We start from the raw sequence: 22,486 nt of genomic DNA, 5'->3' as shown, positions 1-22,486 counted from the left end.
ATGTTTTGCCTGTATAGCGCACAAGAAACAATACTTTTCATTGTATCCCAGTACATGACAATAAACCAAATCACTAGTCCACTACTATCACCTCCCCTAGAGGCTACAACAGCAGGTCAGATGCTGAGAATTCTGCGGAAGTAACTTACCTCCTCACTCTGCAAAGTCACTTTCTACATGGCACAAATCAGGAGTGGGATGGAATACTCTCCACTTGTCTCCAGCACATTCAACACCTCTAGGATAAAACAGGCCACTTGATCGACATCCCACCAACCACCTTAAAATTCACTCCCTCCACTCTCATACAATATGGTTTAATCTGCTAGATGCACTGCAGCAACTCACCCAGATTACTTTGACACAATCCCCAAAACCCATAACCCCTACAATCTGGAAGGGCAAGGGTAAGAGGCAGACGGGAAACCCATCACTTCCAATATCACTGCCAAACTGCACACCATCCTGACTTGGAAATGAATCGGCATTCCTTCATCATCACTGGATCAAAATCCTAACAGCACTGTGGGTGCACTTTCACCGCATGGACTGCAATAGCTCAAGGTGACACACAACCACCTTCTCAAGGAAAATTAGGGATTGGCAATGAACACTAGCCTCGCCAGCAATGCCAACATTCTGTGAACGCAAATGCTGGGTTGTAGTAGCTGGGTTTTAATTGCAGACTTATCACCATGGCCACTGCACGACATGGTGGTCCATGCTTGAATGCATGTTTATGAATTTCATAAGTATTTGTTTGCTTTGGAACTCCTGCGCGAGTTATTTAAGAACACTGTTCATATAAAACCATGCAACAGCAACTATAATTTCACTAAGTCTCAACACTTTCTCCAATATAATGAACAGGCCTTTGTTCAGCTCTTCCAACATTACTGTAAGAATTCATTATGATTTCTCTTTCACTGTGACCCACTCTTGCAACATGCGTGTCAATGACTTATGGATAAAAGTATTGTATGATCAGATAATAAGCCATACATTATATAAATATTATAAAACAATTCAGCTTTTTAAAAACATGCCCACATATAACAAGTTTACCAACCATTGCATACAGCAGAGAGGTCATGTCCACATGAACTTGTCTGCTTTAAGCAATGCAGACTAAACTGGGTTTGGAGGAAGAAAGGATTGTAGGTGCCAAGCTTATAAAAATAGCTGTAGCTAGTAACAGCAACTTATACACTATAATCTCTCAAATTTGAAACACCAACATCCAGAAACACCAGTTGTTCAGAGCTTTTTTTAAGCATTCATGGAACTTCAGAACCGGCCACTTCTCATGCTACGGCAGAGTTGTTATGTCCCTAATGGTAAATTCCTGGAACTTTTGTAGGCTACTTTAATAGCCTTTGTCAGGTACAAGTTCCTCTAATAACATGCTCAAGCAGGAGGAGGAAAGGGGATACAGTCAAAGTAATCAGCCCTGTCCCCTTGTGTGCATGGACAATGTGCACAGAGGCACTCACTGATAAATGTGCTTTCCATATGTTAAAGAAGGCAGTACTTTGAAAATATTGTTTTATTTATCCATATACGTTATTTTCAATCTTCTATTAATGCTTTACAATGTTTTGTCATTGTTTTATGTCTCAGGTCCATACTTGTATCCAATTCACACATGGTTAGGCATTCAAACATTGTTCCAATATCTAGAAAATTCAGAAATCCAGAAATGCCTCGATTATAGGCATCCTGAACTGGAAAGCTCAGTTTCTTTATATAGTGCATTTAATATTAAAAACAAAGTCCCATGGCACTTTATAGAAACATTATAAAACAAAATATCATATGGAGACCCATAAAGAAATAATCGGTCAGATGACTGAAAGCTGGATCAAACAATCGAATTTTCAGGAATATCTTAAAGGAGGAAAGTGAGGTCGAAAAAGCTTCAAGTACATTGGAATCATCAAGTCTAGACATAACAAATACACGATGTGGGTGCAGCAGCAAATGAGCTGAGACAGAGGCACTGTTACGGAAATAGATGGTCTAATGATGATACAAATACGAGGTCAAGTTCATCTTGTGACACAGATTGCAAACAGAATCATTTATTCTCATACTGGGTAGTTTGAACTTCCGATGGATAATTCCCTGCTCCCCCGAATGCCCTGAAAAGTTTCCAAATAAATTAGAGTTGGGGGCATCGGACAGTTCCGTCTTACTTATCTGAATAGCTATCCAGTAAATGTTAAGTTAGAAAAATCCTAGTGTAACATGCTGACCACAACAATCCCACCCCCCAGCCCATCTCTCCCATTGACCGCTCAACTCCCCCCACCCCCGACTTCACTCCCCATAATCCATCTCACCAATCCCAATACCACCCCCCCCCCCCCCCCCGACATAACTCGAGCAGCCTTCGCACACCACTGCCTCCAACCCCATTTCCCTTGGGCCCAACCTGACTAGCTCCTATCACCCAACCCCATCTCCTCCTCCCCAACTTCCCCCACAAACACGACTTGACTAATCCCATGATCCAACTCCTTCTCTGACCACCCCCCCCACTCCCTCCCTCGAACCAACCTCACCACCCTACCCAGTTGCCACCTTACATCCCTACCCAGTTACATCATCCACCCTACCCACTTATATACATATACATTTACTCATCCACTCACATGCTTGTTCACTGACAAACTGTGAAGTTCTGGGACATTGAAACTCTTACTGGATTGCAGCAGTTAGTGATGCAAAAAAGGCATGGCTTCTGCTCGGATTCCCTTCACTGGGTTTCCTGTGCAGAGTTTTGCAGGATCCTCCATCAGAAGATTGGCCAGACAAATGAAAGGAGTGTAAGTGAGTAGTTTTTTTTTGTCTGCTCAGAATCGGAAACAGGGGTTACACTCCTGCTGGCAAGGACCTTTTGGGATTTCTCAGCAATGCAGAACATAGAACATAGAACAGTACAGCACAGAACAGGCCCTTCGGCCCACGATGTTGTGCCGAGCTTCATCTGAAACCAAGATCAAGCTATCACACTCCCTATCATCCTGGTGTGCTCCATGTGCCTATCCAATAACCGCTTAAATGTTCCTAAAGTGTCTGACTCCACTATCACTGCAGGCAGTCCATTCCACACCCCAACCACTCTCTGCGTAAAGAACCTACCTCTGATATCCTTCCTGTATCTCCCACCACGAACCCTATAGTTATGCCCCCTTGTAATAGCTCCATCCACCCGAGGAAATAGTCTTTGAACGTTCACTCTATCTATCCCCTTCATCATTTTATAAACCTCTATTAAGTCTCCCCTCAGCCTCCTCCGCTCCAGAGAGAACAGCCCTAGCTCCCTCAACCTTTCCTCATAAGACCTACCCTCCAAACCAGGCAGCATCCTGCTAAATCTCCTCTGCACTCTTTCCAGCGCTTCCACATCCTTCTTATAGTGAGGTGACCAGAACTGCACATAATATTCCAAATGTGGTCTCACCAAGGTCCTGTACAGTTGCAGCATAACCCCACGGCTCTTAAACTCCAACCCCCTGTTAATAAAAGCTAACACACTATAGGCCTTCTTCACAATTTTATCCACTTGACTGGCAACCTTTAGAGATCTGTGGATATGGACCCCAAGATCTCTCTGTTCCTCCACAGTCTTCAGAACCCTACCTTTGACCCTGTAATCCACATTTAAATTAGACCTACCAAAATGAATCACCTCACATTTATCAGGGTTAAACTCCATTTGCCATTTTTCAGCCCAGCTTTGCATCCTATCTATGTCTCTTTGCAGCCTACAACAGCCCTCCACCTCATCCACTACTCCACCAATCTTGGTGTCATCAGCAAATTTACTGATCCACCCTTCAGCCCCTTCCTCTAAGTCATTAATATAAATCACAAAGAGCAGAGGACCAAGCACTGATCCCTGCAGCACTCCGCTAGCAACCTGCCTCCAATCCGAAAATTTTCCATCCACCACCACCCTCTGTCTTCGATCAGACAGCCAGTTACCTTTCCAATCGGCCAACTTTCCCTCTATCCCACACCTCCTCACTTTCATCATAAGCCGACCATGGGGGACCTTATCAAACGCCTTACTAAAATCCATGTATATGACATCAACTGCCCTACCTTCATCAACACACTTAGTTACCTCCTCAAAAAATTCAATCAAATTTGTGAGGCACGACTTGCCCTTCACAAATCCGTGCTGACTATCCCGGATTAATCCGCATCTTTCTAAATGGTTGTAAATCCCATCTCTAAGGACCTTTTCCATCATTTTACCAACCACCAAAGTAAGACTAACCGGTCTATAATTACCAGGGTCATTTCTATTCCCTTTCTTAAACAGAGGAACAACATTCGCCATTCTCCAGTCCTCTGGCACCATCCCCGTGGACAGCGAGGACCCAAAGATCAAAGCCAAAGGCTCTGCAATCTCATCCCTTGCCTCCCAAAGAATCCTAGGATACATTTCATCAGGCCCAGGGGACTTATCGACCTTCAGTTTATTCAAAACTGCCAGGACATCCTCCCTCCGAACATCTATTTCCTCCAGCCTATTAGCCTGTAACACTTTCTGAGGAACATACTGAGGACTTGTAATTCACCAAATTGAGAAGAGGGGGAAGAAGCACAAAAACATGTCTGTAAGGCTCCCACTGCTTCCCTGAGATTTTTGCACTGTAAAAAGCAGCCAAAATAGTGTTCTGTTTCATGACAGTGAAACAGAAATGCCTGCTCCCTGCCACGGCATTTACACAGCCGAAATGCAAAATCTGGGAATAAAGTTTATGAACATATTAAACCACTGATAGACTAGTTTTGCTGTTCATTATAAAATACATTACCTTTAATTCTATTGTACTTAGTAAGGTTTAAAGTTTTAAAGTTTATTTATTAGTGTCACAAGTAGGCTTACATTAACACAGCAATAAAATTACTGTGAAAATCCCCTAGTTGCCACACACTGATGCCTGTTCGGGTACACAGAGGGAGAATTTAGCATGGCCATTGCACCTAACCAGCACGTCTTTCAGACATTGGGAGAAAATCAGAGCACACAGAGGAAACCCACGCAGACATGGGGAGAACGTGCAGACTCCACACAGACAGTGACCCAAGCCAGGAATCAAACCAGAGTCCCTGGTGTTGTGAGGCAGCAGTGCTAACCAAAGGGCCTAATAAATGATCAAGGAAAGCAAATGAGATGACAAAGTGAAAAAAAGGTACCAGTACTACCTGCCAGAGATTTACTGTAAACACCTTTGCAAGTTTAATTGTGCCAGCTGCTCCCATAGCACTGGGAGCACCTTACTTTTATGCAAGTTGATTTATGCCATTTTATACATTCGCAGGTTGTTACAATACACACTTTGTAACTTGAACTGGTTATTCATTTCTTTGACCAATAATGTTTTTCTGCAATCTCGGACCAATTTAGCACTGGATCGGAATTAGAGAAAGCAGTGTGAAAGAAAGGGATGGGCAATAAATGCTCACCTCCCCAGTGATGCTCAAATCCCATTAATGACTTAGGAAAATGAGGTGCGGCTGGAATCATTAACCTGTTTTATTTCACAGCAGTTCAAAGTACAAAGGAATCAATTCAATCAGATCCTCTTCGTGCATTACATACACTATAACTTATCACCATGTAATTGCAGGAATTTAATACATTTGCTGGGCTAGCCGACCTCAATGGGCAGTCTCAGTATACGAAACAAACCTTTCTGTCCAGTTTTCTTTTCAGCCCTTCTTCTGCAGCTTTTTGGCCTCAGTTTCATGAACTGTTTTTACCAGCTAACATTCTACTTTATTTCCCGAACAGTCAGAAATAAATTTAAAACGTTCTAAATGGCTGTGAGGTGTTTGTCAATTGTGATGGCAAGCCACAATATTGATCATTATTCACAATCTATAGGAAAACATCAGGACTAGCTAATTACCATTTTAACAACCTCATACTTCAGGCTCACCTTACTCACATTTTTGTATGTATTATGCATTCAAAACACATTTAAAACAACTTAATGTCTTCTCTGGAGAAATGGGTCAAAAATGGTAAAAAAAGAGGAAAGTATAATAGACATCATGTAACAAAATTATCTCTGGAAATCTAATTAGAATGGTTTACAGGGTATATACAAGGTAAAAGCAGAATATATATACACCACAGACAAGATTTTTGATTCAACACATTGAATTCTCTCTCAGTGGAATGCACTAAATTAAACCTGTTCCAATAGTGTTACCTCATCATTACAGATTCTAAAAGCTAATTGTCAACACATTAGCAAGCAACTTTCACACTCTTAAAAATGTGTTCAGCAAGATCCACGGAGAAGTAGTGGCACTGGACATAAAACTGTACATTCAAATTAGGGCAGAGAGATTAAAAATAAAGTGGTAGCAATATAATTCTCTCTAACATCAAAAAGATAGAAAATTATCTACCATTAAAAAGTGGTCAAAGTTATTTTTTAAAAATCAAACAGAAAACACATATTTCAGCCTCGAGTTTAGGGGCGAGAATCAGCAGGCATTAGCACAGTGCAGAATATCAGTACACCATCACAGCAATCACATACACATATCTTCTGAACAGCCAGCCCCAGAGCAGCTGGTAAACTGATAACAGAAAGCATGATATCTGCATTCGAGTGCATGCAACCTAATAGAGAATTTACAATAGAAAACAAAAATGAACAAATGTTACACTAGGTATATTCCTCTATCATGCAATGACATTGTTTCCTCCCACATCAAATACATCAGTCAGCAGAATGGGGAAACAGTTGCAACAGTGAAGGAAGGAACCAAGATAATTTTCTACATGTTGCTTCACTCTGCAATTCCCCACAATGGGAAAATGGGCTATGGAACTCAAATGTGGGGAACTGCAGACATGAATCAGCATTTACCATTCCATAATGCGTGATGTACTGCCATTTTTCTGATTTTGGATTTTGAAGGCAGCATTCAGACAGCTGCAAAAGCAAAGCACTTTGATTTCACATCAGTGCTATTTACAGTGGATGTTCTGTATTTCAGTGTCAGCACTGAACTAGCACGGAAATAACGTGCAGCAAAATTTCCTTACCTGATTCCATTTTAGTCTCAAAAAACAGAAAACGCTGGAAAAGCTCAGCAGGTCTGACAGGTTCTGTGTGGCTTTATTCTCTCTCAACAGATGCTGTCAGACCCACTGAGATTTTCCAGCATTTCCTTTTTTTATTTCAGATTCCAGTATCAGCAGTATTTTGCTTTCATCCATTTTTGTCTATTCTGCAATGACTTTTCTTCCCACTCCCATACCATCCCATCTGGAGTTCTCTCCCTCCCCCTGCCGCCCCCTCCCCAAAGAGTCTATTTCTCAACTCCATGTTCTCTGCCTACAACTCCTCTGAAAAATTCACACCCATACAGACACATGTAGCTCTGCCTCACCATCTCTCTTCACACTTCCACTATCTCTGATTTGTCAGATTGCGAGTTCCTTTGGAACTTTGGAAAGGCCAAGACTGTTATTTTCAATCCCTGCCACAAATTGTTTCATAGCCACGGACTCTTGACTGGCAATTGTCTGAGGCCAAACCACACCATTAACAACCTTGGCGTCTTATTTAACCTTGAGCCTAGTTTCTAACCCTACATTCTTCACAAAAATCCATAGAATCCCTGACAGTGCAGAAGACGACCATTCAGCCCATCCAGTCTACACCAATTCTCTGAAAGAGCATTTTACCCAGGCCCGCTCCTCTCCATCCTATCCTCATAACCCTGCACATTTACCATGGCTTATCCTAACTTACACATCTTTGGATTGTGGGGCACCTGGAGGAAACACACGCAGACACGGGGAGAACATGCAAACTACACAGTCAGCCAAGACCAGAATCGATCCTAGGTTCCGGCACTGTGTAAGGCATCAGTGCGAACTATTGTGCCACCATGCTGCCCTCCATAGCATCATCCCACTCCATCGTGCCTCAGCTCATCTGTTGCTGAAACTTTCATCTATGTCTTTGTTGCTTATAAACTTGAACACTTCAATGTTCTCCTGGCCAGTTTCCCACCGACCAGGCATCACAAACTTGATCTCATCGAAAGCTCTGCTGCCTGCATCATAACTCTGACAAGATATCGTTCACCTATCATCCATGCACACTGATTTTCAATGGTTCCTGGTTCAAAAACACCAACTTAAAAATTATCCTTCTTGATTTCAAATCCAGCTCATTGCATCCCTCCCCACCTCTGCGAGTTTCTCTAGCGCTGTGACCATTCGCTATATCGGCACACCTGCAATTCTGACCTCCTGCCAACCCCAATCTTAGTTGCTTCACATTGCCTGCTATGTCCTAACTGCCAAGACCCCAGACTCCAGGATTCTATTTCTAAATATTTCCACCCCTCTCCTGCTTTTAAAGTGTTTCTTAAAATCTTTGACCAAGCTTTTGGTCACCTGTTCCTTACTGCGGATGCTGGAATCTGAAACCAAAATGCCAAACCAGCTTTGACAAAGGGTCTTCTGGACTCGAAACGTCAGCTCCTTTCTCTCCTCACAGATGCTGTCAGGCCTGCTGAGATTTTCCAGCATTTTCTCTTTTGGCTAATAGCCCCTCATGTGGTTTACTGTCAGAGTGTGTCAATACTTCTGAAGTGAAGCCACTTTGAAATGCTTTATTACATTAAAACAATGTTATAAATGCAAGTGGTTGTTATTGTTGACACTCTGCACCAAATGTTATACTCCACCAGTTTAGTATCACCCAAAGGCTGAAACAACTTCTCAGTCAGGAAACCTGAATTCCCTCTCTGTGTTACATGGGTTTACAAGCCACTAAAAGATCAAATCACTTCCCAAACTATTTCATTCCATTTCAGGAAAAATGTGACTTTGGATTTTACTAAGTGCTTCAAAGAGTTAATGCACATATGGTGCATTCTGAATGCTAAAGACCAAGAAATATCCCAGATACAATCCTTGATCTGCTCAACAACTGGTATTTATATACTTAATGATCTTTAAGGCATAGTGATGATATAACAGCTAGCAGCAGGATTAGCCAGCAAGGGGAGGAGGAAAACAGAATCACACACGGCTCCCAAGTGCGCTAATATGTGGAAGTCCATGCAGAGCTTGATCAGGTTCGAATGTGATCCTTGTCATGGTTAATCAGAGAATCCCTACAGTGCAAGAGGAGGGCATTGAGCCCATCGAGCCTGCACCGACAACAATCTCACCCAGGCCTTATTTCCTTGACAGCCACCCCCACCCCCCAACCCCGTATTTACCCTGCTCATCCCCCGATAATAAGAGACAATTTAGCATGGCCAATCAACCTAACCTGCTCATCCTTGCACTGTGGGAGGCAACCGGATCACCCGGAGGAAACCAATGCAGACACAGGGAGAATGGTGGCACGGTGGCATAGTGGTTAGCACTGCTGCCTCACAGCCAGGGACCCGGGTTCAATTCCCAGCTTGGATCACTGTATGTGTGGAGTTTGCACATTTTCCCCGTGTTTGCGTGGGTTTCCTCCGGGTGCTCCAGTTTCCTCCCACAGTCCAAAAGACTTTGGGTGCATTGGCTATGCTAAATTCTTCCTCAGTGTACCCGAACAGGCGCCGGAGTGTGGCGACTGGGGGATTTTCACAGTAACTCCACTACAGTGTTAATGCAAGCCTACTTGTGACTAATAAATAAACTTTAACTTTAAACGTGCAAACTCCACACAGACAAGGTCGGATTTGAACCCGGGTCCCTGGTGCTGTGAAGCAGCAGTGCTAACCACTGTGCCACCCTGCTACCCACGGGTTAATAACCTACCAATAACCATTGTCCATTCTTTTGCAAGAAGAACTGCTAGTTAAAGTACAAGGCAACGAACACCGCCACTGGAACTATTCCTCAGCTTGAGGTCAACTTTCAGAACCCCCTCACCATCCCCTAACAAAGAACACTGGAAAGCAATTGAGTCTCAGAGGGGGCAAGAACAGTACAGGTCAACCCACAGCTTTTGTTGCCTTGTTACCTTGGATAAGACATGTCTCAAGCTTAGTCCACCCCTCCCGTTTCCACCTCAATCGTCCGATTACATCTGGGGAGGGCTGATGCAATTAAAGCTTCATTGTGTGGCAAAAAAACAAGCAAATTTATCTTCTACTTCTCTCTGTGACAACATGTCAACAAAGTTGCAGTGACAGAGAAGGATTTTAAAAATATAAATTCAGACAGCGCCACTGCTTTTATCCCTCTTTATCGACAGTTTTATATATTATACCAAATATAATTAACATGATTCAATATCCTGAATGTTGCCAAAATACCCTGGCTGATCAAAGTTACGTGAACTGTAAATGACCAACTAACCAGAAGTACACTTTACCAAGCAAATTAAATAATCTCAGAAAATCCTTTCTAAACACACATCGCAAATTAAAATGCAAGGTTGTGCATGACTTAAATCTCAGCACATGCTATCAAAAATTGAAGGAAACTTTTGGCAAATTAGTTGAAAAAGTCACTAAGAAAATCAGCAAATTATTTTTTGAGAAAAGGTTTAATTGAAGGTTCTGTCTTTTTTTGAATATTTCTGAAAAACATTGCCAGATTTTGCTGCCAAAATAACAGCGAGGCCAAAGGTTTGTACTGCTATTCAGTGGCAAAAAGCACAGCCACTTCTGGTGAGGAACAGATGTGCATTTAAATGCAAATATTTTAAAGTTCCCATCAGAGCTGCACTGTCGTCAGCTTTGTGAAAAAGGTATCTCTGTATCACTCTTGATATGCATTCAATGTATGAAATAGCTGTATTTGCTTGGGAGATACTGAAGTAATTAGAAATGTAGTATTCTTTTAGTAATAAGTTGTTAGCGACTTCCAATTAACCTCTCAAGCACCAAACATTAACTACAAGTGTGAAGTCTCATTCCTTAAGGTTGTGAATTGTTTAAAGAATAAAATGTCAATGGCGAAGGGGATAGGTTGTTGCTTTCCGTTCTTTCAGATTGCAGATGTCCTATTCGAAAGTTTATTTATTCGTCACAAGTAAGGCTTACATTAACACTGCAATGAAGTTACTGTGAAATTCCCCTAGTCGCCACACTTCAGCATCTGTTCGGGTCAATACACCTAACCAGCACATCTTTCAGACTGTGGGAGGAAACCGGAGCACCCGGAAGAACCCACACAGACATGGGAAGAATGTGCAAACTCCACACAGACAGTGATCCAAGACGGGAATCGAACCCGGGTCCCTGGTGCTGTGAGGCAGCAATGCTAACCACTGTGCCACCATGCCGCCCCAGCGTTATCAACTCACACTTTCACAAATTTAATGGACAAAACGTTTTTGAGCTAAACAATGTGGAGCGAATCTAGCTAACAACAGACATTGGTATATACCATGTTGCAACAAAATCTGGTCTATTAAGTCTGCTAAAACCAATTTAGTGGCATTTAACATTTTTGCAGTTCCCCTCTTTTTTTTTGCCCATTTTCTCCCCTATCTTGAAAGCTCTGACTTCTTGCATGGCACGGTGGCACAGTGGTTAGCATTGCTGCCTCACAGCACCAGGGACACGGGTTTGATTCCCAGCTTGGGTCATTGTTTGCACGGAGTCTGCACGTTCTCCCCGTGTCTGTGTGGGTTTCCTCCGGGTTCCCCCACAGTCTGAAAGATGTGCTGGTTAGGTGCATTGGCCATGCTAATTTCTCCCTCAGTGTACCCAAACAGGTGTCGGAGTGTGGTGACTAGGGGACTTTCACAGTAACTTTATTGCAGTGTTAATGTAAGCCCACTTGTGACTAATAAATAAATAAACTTTAAATAAATAAAATAAACTTCCACAAATATGGACAATTGCTTCCTTCATTCCCTGCCTCAGCAGTTATCCTTCCTGTTCAAACCTATACAATGTTGGTCGGCCATTTGGTTGCCCGACACAGTAGCTGAGCCCTGTCACATCCTCCAATGTCCATGCAACAACTGAAGCAGGGCTTCACCAGTGAGAATGCTGGTGGATTTTCCCTCACTCATCCAGGGATAATGAAGCACATTAATGTGCCCTACTACCATTGCAGCTGAGGTCTCTATGGCCTCATTGAGAGCTACTTATTGTTTTAACCATCTGAAACCATAAGGGAAGCGTTCACTTTGACTGAAGCAAAATGTCTTATCTTCTTAACGCAAACAAAAATAAATTCACAACACACATTCATCAATCTGCAGCACTCTGACATTTAATTTACACTAAGTGTTACAAGGTCATCTAGAAATTTGCTTGCTGTTAAAATCTTGGGATTAAAAAATGGAAGATATTAGTATTAAGACCAACTGATACCTCAATGCTGAATTCACCAATTTACAACAGCACCTTGCAATAAGATCGCACCTTTGGTATAGCAAAGCTTACAAGGCCCTTCACAGTAGTGCTATCAAACAAAATGACATCGAGCCATATAAGAGTGCGGATGAGCAAACCTTTTGTCAAAGAGGCAGGTTTGAAAGAGCGCAATTAGGGAAGAAAGAGAGACAAAAAGGTTTAGGTTGAGAACTCCAGAGCTTACAACCTTGGCCACTAATAGTGAAACAATTGAAATCAAGGATTCTCAAGCGGCCAGAATTAGGAGGAGTTCAGATATCTTGGGACGGTTGTGGATCGCAGGGATAGGGAGCCATGCATGAGGCCATGAGGATTGTTGGATTAAAAACAAGGATGAAACTTTTAAAGCAAACCACTCTTACTGAAATTAAACCGATCTGAAATGTATTTTAACTGAACGATATAGAATATATAAAGAAGTAAAATAATTTATACTTCAACAACAGTACATAAGACTCAGCCTGAACTGATATCCTACTGGAGCCAAATGGGTCTATCAATGATGTATGAATTTTAAATTGTGTGCTGCGGAACTCTGACTTTGGTATGACAGAACAGGAGCAATTACAAGAATAAGTCTTTTTGTGCAGTGTGTTGTCCAACTGAGATGTTCCACGGAGGCTGTTTTACACCCATGAGTCCCCCAGTCTCTACCAGATTGGTTACAATAGAGAACACATTGTGAAACTTAACTATAAAAACATTTGGAAGAAATCTATCTTGCCCATGCTCCAACTTTCCTCTGTTCCATATTTATAGGCCATTATTATACGTATAGGTGGAACAAAACAATTTTCTACTCATATCTCCATTTTTTGGTTGGTTACAATATCACTTGAGGACTCAAACCCTCCAAAAATCTATTTCAAATCATTAAAATCTATTAAAAATCCATTTCAAATCAAGAGAACGCGATACAAAACAAGGAAATCTCTTTCTGTAATTTGTGCTAGGTTTTAAACAGATTGATAACCAGTCAAGACATTCCACTGGAGGCCATCGTGGATTGTCAACACTTTTTAAAAAGAAAATCTTGGCTCATCCCTCTTCCTTTTTTTTGAAAATCAAACACTTTGTTCACTTCTCCTCACAGTACTCAAGTTTTTATTATTGAGGAAATGACAATAGAACATAGAACATAGAACATAGAACATTACAGCGCAGAACAGGCCCTTCGGCCCACGATGTTGCACCGACCAGTTAAAAAAAAACTGTGACCCTCCAACCTAAACCAATTTCTTTTCGTCCATGAACCTATCTACGGATCTCTTAAACGCCCCCAAACTAGGCGCATTTACTACTGATGCTGGCAGGGCATTCCAATCCCTCACCACCCTCTGGGTAAAGAACCTACCCCTGACATCGGTTCTATAACTACCCCCCCTCAATTTAAAGCCATGCCCCCTCGTGCTGGATTTCTCCATCAGAGGAAAAAGGCTATCACTATCCACCCTATCTAAACCTCTAATCATCTTATATGTTTCAATAAGATCCCCTCTTAGCCGCCGCCTTTCCAGCGAAAACAATCTCAAATCCCTCAGCCTCTCCTCATAGGATCTCCCCTCCATACCAGGCAACATCCTGGTAAACCTCCTCTGCACCCTCTCCAAAGCCTCCACATCCTTCCTGTAATGTGGGGACCAGAACTGCACACAGTACTCCAAGTGCGGCCGCACCAGAGTTGTGTACAGTTGCAACATAACGCTACGACTCCTAAATTCAATCCCCCTACCAATAAACACTAAGACACCATATGCCTTCTTAACAACCTTATCTACTTGATTCCCAACTTTCAGGGATCTATGCACACATACACCTAGATCCCTCTGCTCCTCCACACTATTCAAAGTCCTCCCGTTAGCCCTATACTCAACACATCTGTTATTCCTACCAAAGTGAATTACCTCACACTTCTCCGCATTAAACTCCATCCGCCACCTCTCGGCCCAACTTTGCAACCTGTCTAAGTCTTCCTGCAGACTACGACACCCTTCCTCACTGTCTACCACACCACCGACTTTGGTGTCATCAGCAAATTTGCTAATCCACCCAACTATACCCTCATCCAGATCATTAATAAATATTACAAACAGCAGTGGCCCCAAAACAGATCCCTGAGGTACACCACTTGTAACCGCACTCCATGATGAATATTTACTATCAACCACCACCCTCTGTTTCCTATCCGCTAGCCAATTCCTGATCCAATTTCCTAGATCACCCCCAATCCCATACATCTGCATTTTCTGCAGAAGCCTACCATGGTGAACCTTATCAAACGCCTTACTAAAATCCATATATACCACGTCCACTGCCTTGCCCCCATCCACCTCCTTGGTCACTTTCTCAAAAAACTCAATAAGGTTAGTAAGGCACGACCTACCTGCCACAAAACCATGCTGACTATCACCTATCAATTCATTACTCTCCAAATAACTATAAATCCTATCCCTTATAATTTTTTCCAACATCTTGCCGACAACAGAAGTGAGACTCACCGGTCTATAATTCCCGGGGAAGTCTCTGTTCCCCTTCTTAAACAATGGGACAACATTCGCTAACCTCCAATCTTCTGGTACTATACCAGAGGCCAACGACGACCTGAAGATCAGAGCCAGAGGCTCTGCAATCACTTCTCTTGCCTCCCAGAGAATCCTTGGATAAATCCCATCCGGACCAGGGGATTTATCTATTTTCAGACCCTCCAGAATATCCTGCACATCCTCCTTATCAACTGTAATACTGTCTATTCTACTCCCTTGCAACCCAGTGTCCTCCTCAGCTATATTCATGTCCCCTTGCGTGAACACCGAAGAGAAATATTGGTTCAATGCTTCACCAATCTCCTCCGGTTCCACACATAACTTCCCTCTGCCATCTATAACTGGCCCTAAACTTGCCCTAACCAACCTTCTGTTCTTGACATACCTATAGAACGCCTTAGGATTCTCTTTAACCCTATCCGCCAAAGTCTTCTCATGTCCCCTTTTAGCCCTTCTAAGCTCGCTCTTCAACTCCCTCTTAGCCAATCTAAAGCTTTCTAGTGCACTACCCGAGTGCTCACGTCTCATCCGAACATAAGCCTCCTTTTTCTTTTTAACCAACAAAGAAACTTTTTTGGTGCACCACGGTTCCCTAGCCCTACCAATTCCTCCTTGCCTGACAGGGACATACCTATCACAGACTCGCAGTAGCTGCTCCTTGAAAAAACTCCACATGTCGGACGTTCCCAGTCCCTGTAATCTCCTAGTCCAACCTATGTTTCCTAATTCTCTCCTAATAGCCTCATAATTACCCTTCCCCCAGCTAAAACCACTGGCCCGAGGTTCATGCCTATCCCTTTCCATCACTAAGGTGAACGTAACCGAATTGTGGTCACTATCACCAAAATGCACACCAACTTCCAAGTCTAGCACCTGGTCTGGCTCATTTCCCAGCACCAGATCCAATATAGCCTCACCTCTAGTTGGCCTGTCTACATACTGAGTCAAAAAACCTTCCTGCACGCTTTGAACAAAAACTGACCCCTCTAACGAGCTAGAGCTATAACAATTCCAGTCAATATTAGTCAAGTTAAAATCCCCCATAACAATTGCCCTATTACTTTCACTCCTAAGCAGGATTGACTCCGCAATCCTTTCCTCAACCTCTCTAGAACTTTTAGGAGGTCTATAAAAGACTCCCAACAGGGTGACCTCTCCTCTCCTATTTCTAATCTCCGCCCATACTACCTCAACAGATAAGTCCTCATCAAACCTCCTCTCTGACACTGTGATACAATCTCTGACCAATAATGCTACCCCTCCCCCTCTTCTACCTCCTTCCCTACTTCCCTACAATAGTTAGAAATGGTGACTAAACAGGAAGTCAAGTTTTCGATGGGGTGCATTTAATAAGCTGCATAGTTTTGGTTACAAGGAGTCTCATACCGAGAACTTTGACAGATTTTGTTTATAAACAGCCTGTTGTTTACTTCCAATGCTATTGTTTTTAAATCCAATTTCTAGAGTTTATTTTCACACCTTTATTTCCAAGCTTTATTATCTATTTAGAGATGCCCTTGAAGGCAACAGCATACTTCGTTATCATACATGTACTTTTTAAATACACACAACCCTCTTCAACTCTAATCCTCAATTCATTAAATAACTCAAATCAAACTAAATTTGGCAAAAAGGTCAATTCACTTCCATTAACCACAAGATTAAGCAATTATACCTTAAAACTGAACATGTTTAGAAATGTCAAGATATTGATATTTTATAACAACACATTTGGAACATCTTCATAGAAATCATAGAAACCCTACAGTACAGAAAGAGGCCATTCGGCCCATCGAGTCTGCACCGACCACAATCCCACCCAAACCCTACTCCCATATCCCTACATATTTTACCCACTAATCTACGCATCTCAAGACACAAAGGGGCAATTTTAGCATGGCCAATCAACCTAACCCACACATCTTTGGACACATCTTGCAGCACTCTAATATCCATGATCAACTAAAGATGTCAACCGTGAAAAATTTCAAATATGTTTTGAACAGTGCTTGAAAGCAGACTTACATTGAAATGTTAAGTTGTATGTACAAGTAAATTGTAATGATATTAAATGTTCATTCACTTTCTGCCACAGCAGTGTCTCCTAACGATTCAGCTTTGTTTGACGTTACAGTCTGCAGTGGAAATTAGCTGAATTATATGAGGGAAAACACACTGTCCCTATTCTAAATTGCATTTAATTTGAAACAAACAACAATTAGGATATAAATAAAACCCTGACGGAGACGTTACCAGAAGTATGAACAGATAAACAAGTCGCACTAACAGAAAAGTTGACTTCCTTTAATAACATCTCTTGTTTTTAAACACACAAACACACATGACAGTTCCTTCTGAATGTACACTTAGAACCATAGAAAAGTTATGGAGCAGAAAAAGAGCCAGTGTCTGCACCAGCCAAAAAAGCTGTTCATTCTAACCCCACCTTCCAGCACCTGGTCCATAGCCTTGCAGGCTACAGCACTTCAGATGCAGATCCAGGTACTAAATCAAATGCCACAGAGAGCAAACAGCAACAACCATGATGGCCACAACCAGATGGGCAGCACAGTGGTTAGCACTGCTGCCTCACGGTGCCAGGGACCTGGGTTTGATTCCTGACTTAGGTCACTTGTCTGTGTGGAGTTGACACATTCGCCCCGTGTCTGTGTCGGTTTCCTCCCACAGTCTGAAAGACGTGTTGGTTAGGGTGCATTGGCCGTGCTAAATTCTCCCTCAGTGTACCCGAACAGGCACCAGAGTGTGGCTACTAGGGGATTTTCATAGTAACTTCATTGCAGTGTTAATGTAAGTCTACTTGTGACAATAATAAATAAACTTCAAACTTTAAAAGATGCATCTGGGCACAGCTAGATTTAAAGGGACACGGATAGGGGAGGGTTGAATCACCGCAGTCAAGTCACTGGCAAACTGGAAGAGAAGCGGGTTGACAGGCTGCCGGCCTGCGCTGGATGGCGGCCTCCCCAGCGCCCTGGGGCTGAGACTGAGGCCGACTGAGGCCGACAGCAACCACAGCTCCCCCCCCCCCCCCGCCCCCCCAGCCAGGAAAAGGGGCCGCGACTCCCCTTCACACAGGATCCAGCCTGATCCCACTCACCCCGGGCCCGCAGCGCCAGCTCGAAAGCCCGGGCAGCGGCGGCGCTACAACTTGTTTCCCCGCCTCTGTCAACAGCAGGGCCCAGGGTCACCACTACCCCAGCCCGATCTATCCTCCCCCCCACTCCCGGGACTCGTGTCACTACAGCCCCGGCACCGCGGACAGAGGAATGTCAGGAAGCATCACTTACGGTGAAGGGACCGGGGCAGGAGACACACACACACAGGCCTCAACTTAACTCAGGGCCCAAAGCCGCCGCCTCTGCCTGCAGTTGTTGTTGTTGTTGTTCTTCCGAGCAGGCCGCGCGCAAGCGCACTAGACAGCGCCCCCCACTGGATCCACACTGTAAACATCCCCAGACAGCGCCCCCCACTGGATCCACACTGTCAACATCCCCAGACAGCGCCCCCCACAGGATCCACACTGTAAACATCCCCAGACAGCGCCCCCACAAGATCCACACTGTCAACATCCCCAGACAGCGCCCCCCACAGGATCCACACTGTAAACATCCCCAGACAGCGCCCCCCACAGGATCCACACTGTAACATCCCCAGACAGCGCCCCCCACAGGATCCACACTGTAAACATCCCCAAACAGCGCCCCCCACAGGACCCACATTAAAAACATCCCCAGACAGCGCCCCCCACAGGACCCACACTGTCAACATCCCCAGACAGCGCCCCCAACAGGATCCACACTGTAAACATCCCCAGACAGCGCCCCCCACAGGATCCACACTGTCAACATCCCCAGACAGCGCCCCCCACAGGATCCACACTGTAAACATCCCCAGACAGCGCCCCCCACAGGATCCACACTGTAAACATCCCCAGACAGCGCCCCCCACAGGACCCACACTGTCAACATCCCCAAACAGCGCCCCCCACAGGATCCACACTGTAAACATCCCCAGACAGCACACCCACAGGATCCACACTGTAAACATCTCCAGACAGCGCCCCCCACAGGATCCACACTGTAAACATCCCCAGACAGCGCCCCCCACAGGACCCACACTGTAAACATCCCCAGACAGCGCCCCCCACAGGATCCACACTGTAAACATCCCCAGACAGCGCCCCCCACAGGATCCACACTGTAAACATCCCCAAACAGCGCCCCCAACAGGACCCACATTAAAAACATCCCCAGACAGCGCCCCCCCCCACAGGATCTACCCAACAGAGTAAACCTCCCAAGACAGCGCACCCCACAGGAATTACATGGCACTGAAACCATTTGTAGTCAGTGCCCTAGCACCTTTCTCAGCATAAAATCCATCTCTAGACTGTGACCCCACAGCAACTACATGGGGCTGAAACCATCACTAGAGAGCATTCCCTGAAGGAACTACTTGGCAGACCCTGCAGTGGCAAGTCACAGTGGCATTCAATCAGGAGGGTCCTCACAATGAATCTTGAACCCATAAATTCTCATGGCATAAAGTCAAACAATGAGAAGGAAACTTCCAACATGTTACTCGCTGTCCACGGGGATGGTGCCAGAGGACTGGAGAATGGCGAATGTTGTTCCTCTGTTTAAGAAAGGGAATAGAAATGACCCTGGTAATTATAGACCGGTTAGTCTTACTTCGGTGGTTGGTAAATTGATGGAAAGGGTCCTTAGGGATGGGATTTACGACCATTTAGAAAGATGCGGATTAATCCGAGATAGTCAGCACGGATTCGTGAAGGGCAAGTCGTGCCTCACAAATTTGATAGAATTTTTTGAGGAGGTAACTAAGTGTGTTGATGAAGGTAGGGCAGTTGATGTCATATCAATGGATTTTAGTAAGGCGTTTGATAAGGTCCCCCATGGTCGGCTTATGATGAAAGTGAGGAGGTGTGGGATAGAGGGAAAGTTGGCCGATTGGATAGGCAACTGGCTGTCTGACCGAAGACAGAGGGTGGTGGTCGATGGAAAATTTTCGGATTGGAGGCAGGTTGCTAGCGGTGTGCCGCAGGGATCAGTGCTTGGTCCTCTGCTCTTTGTGATTTTTATTAATGACTTAGAGGAGGGGGCTGAAGGGTGGATCAGTAAATTTGCTGATGACACCAAGATTGGTGGAGTAGTGGATGAGGTGGAGGGCTGTTGTAGGCTGCAAAGAGACATAGATAGGATGCAAAGCTGGGCTGAAAAATGGCAAATGGAGTTTAACCCTGATAAATGTGAGGTGATTCATTTTGGTAGGACAAATTTAAATGTGGATTACAGGGTCAAAGGTAGGGTTCTGAAGACTGTGGAGGAACAGAGAGATCTTGGGGTCCATATCCACAGATCTCTAAAGGTTGCCACTCAAGTGGATAGAGCTATGAAGAAGGCCTGTAGTGTGTTAGCTTTTATTAACAGGGGGTTGGAGTTTAAGAGCCGTGGGGTTATGCTGCAACTGTACAGGACCTTGGTGAGACCACATTTGGAATATTGTGTGCAGTTCTGGTCACCTCACTATAGGAAGGATGTGGAAGCGCTGGAAGGAGTGCAGAGGAGATTTACCAGGATGCTGCCTGGTTTGGAGGGTAGGTCATATGAGGAAAGGTTGAGGGAGCTAGGGCTATTCTCTCTGGAGCGGAGGAGGCTGAGGGGAGACTTAATAGAGGTGTATAAAATGATGATGGGGATAGATAGAGTGAACGTTCAAAGACTATTTCCTCGGGTGGATGGAGCTATTACAAGGGGGCATAACTATAGGGTTCGTGGTGGGAGATACAGGACGGATATCAGAGGTAGGTTCTTTACGCAGAGAGTGGTTGGGGTGTGGAATGGACTGCCTGCAGTGATGGTGGAGTCAGACACTTTAGAAACATTTAAGCGGTTATTGGACAGGCACATGGAGCACACCAGGATGATAGGGAGTGGGATAGCTTGATCTTGGTTTCAGATAAAGCTCGGCACAACATCGTGGGCCGAAGGGCCTGTTCTGTGCTGTACTGTTCTATGTTCTATGTTCTATGTTACTGCCGACCACCCTCCCTCAACATATATACTGGAACACAAGAATTAGGAACAGGAGGAGGCTGCTCCGTTCATCAATGAGTTCATGGTTGACGTCACTGTGGCCTTAACTCCACTTTCCTTTGTGCCCCCCTTAACTACTGACTTGCTTATCAATCAAACATCAGTCTTAGTCAACCTTGAATATATTCAACAACCCTTTATCCACTGCTCTCTGAAAAAGTGAATTCCACAAACTAATGACAAACTAAACGTCTCTCCCCATCTCAGCCTTAAATAGGAGATCAATAATATGTAAACTGTGTCCCTTAATTCTAGATACCCCACATGGAGAAACATTCTCTCAGCATCAAGCAAGTCAAGCCCCATCAGGATCATGTATGGTGAATCAGTACTCCTCCATGTTGAACAACATTTGAACACCACAGAGTGACCCAGTGGTGTTGCAAAATGTCTTTAAGGGATAGCATCATGTCATCACTTTAAGAGAAGTATGTCATGTGATCCAGTCTTCCATTCACTTTGGCCTGGAGCAGAGCATATATACACAGCTCTGAGTCATCAATCGTTTATCTATGTATGTATAAATATATATACATATAGACAGGTGCGGCATGGTGGCACAGTGGTTAGCACTGTGGCCTCACAGCGCCAGGGACCCGGGTTCGATTCCTGGCTTGGGTCACTGTCTGTGTGGAGTCTGCATGTTCTCCCTGTGTCCGCAAGGGTTTCCCCCAGGTGCTCCAATTTCCTCCCACAGTCCAAAAGACATGCTGGTTAGGTGCATTGGCCATTCTCCCTCAGTGAACCCAAACAGGCGCCAGAGTGAGTGACTGCCGCAACAGATCCACAGCAGACAGCATTTCCCTGGCCCTGCACTCAACCCTGGAACACCTAGATAACAAGGACACCTATGTCAGACTCCTATTTATTGACTACAGCTCAGCCTTCAACACTATTATTCCCACAAAACTCATCTCCAAACTCCGTGGCCTGGGCCTCGGCATCTCCCTCTGTGACCGGATCCTGAACTTCCTAACTCACAGACACAATCAGTAAGGATAGGCCACAACACCTCCTCCACGATCATCCTCAACACTGGTGCCCCACAAGGCTGTATTCTCAGCCCCCTACTAGACTCCTTATACGCCTATGACTGTGCGGACAAATTCCCCTCCAATTCAATTTTCAAGTTTGCTGATGACACCACCGTAGTGGGTCGGATCTCAAACAATGATGAGACAGAGTACAGGAATGAGATAGAGAATCTGGTGAACTGGTGCGGCAACAATAATCTCTCCCTCAATGTCAACTAAATGAAGGAGATTGTCATCGACTTCAGGAAGCGTAAAGGAGAACATGCCCCTGTCTACATCAATGGGGACGAAATAGAAAGGGTCAAGAGCTTCACGTTTTTAGATGTCCAGATCACCAACAACCTGTCCTGGTACCCCCATGCCGACACTATAGTTAAGAAAGCCCACCAACGCTTCT

General features: G+C 44.3%; 1 protein-coding gene across 2 annotated transcripts in view; it reads right to left on the bottom strand.

The window, feature by feature from the left end:
* Window positions 1-18,352, bottom strand: part of LOC144494781 (lysine-specific demethylase 4C-like) — a 386,490-nt gene extending 368,138 nt beyond the window's left edge. For both annotated transcript variants that reach the window (XM_078214103.1, XM_078214104.1), the window contains exon 1: window positions 18,227-18,352. The gene's annotated coding sequence lies outside the window, so the exon portion shown is untranslated. The remainder of the gene's footprint in view (window positions 1-18,226) is intronic.
* Between the last annotated feature and the right edge of the window lie 4,134 nt (window positions 18,353-22,486).

This window comes from Mustelus asterias, chromosome 6 (genome assembly GCF_964213995.1).
Source record: "Mustelus asterias chromosome 6, sMusAst1.hap1.1, whole genome shotgun sequence".
NCBI lineage: Eukaryota > Metazoa > Chordata > Chondrichthyes > Carcharhiniformes > Triakidae > Mustelus > Mustelus asterias.
The sequence above is the reverse complement of the archived record's forward strand: the minus strand, read 5'-3'. Positions and strand labels throughout refer to the sequence as shown.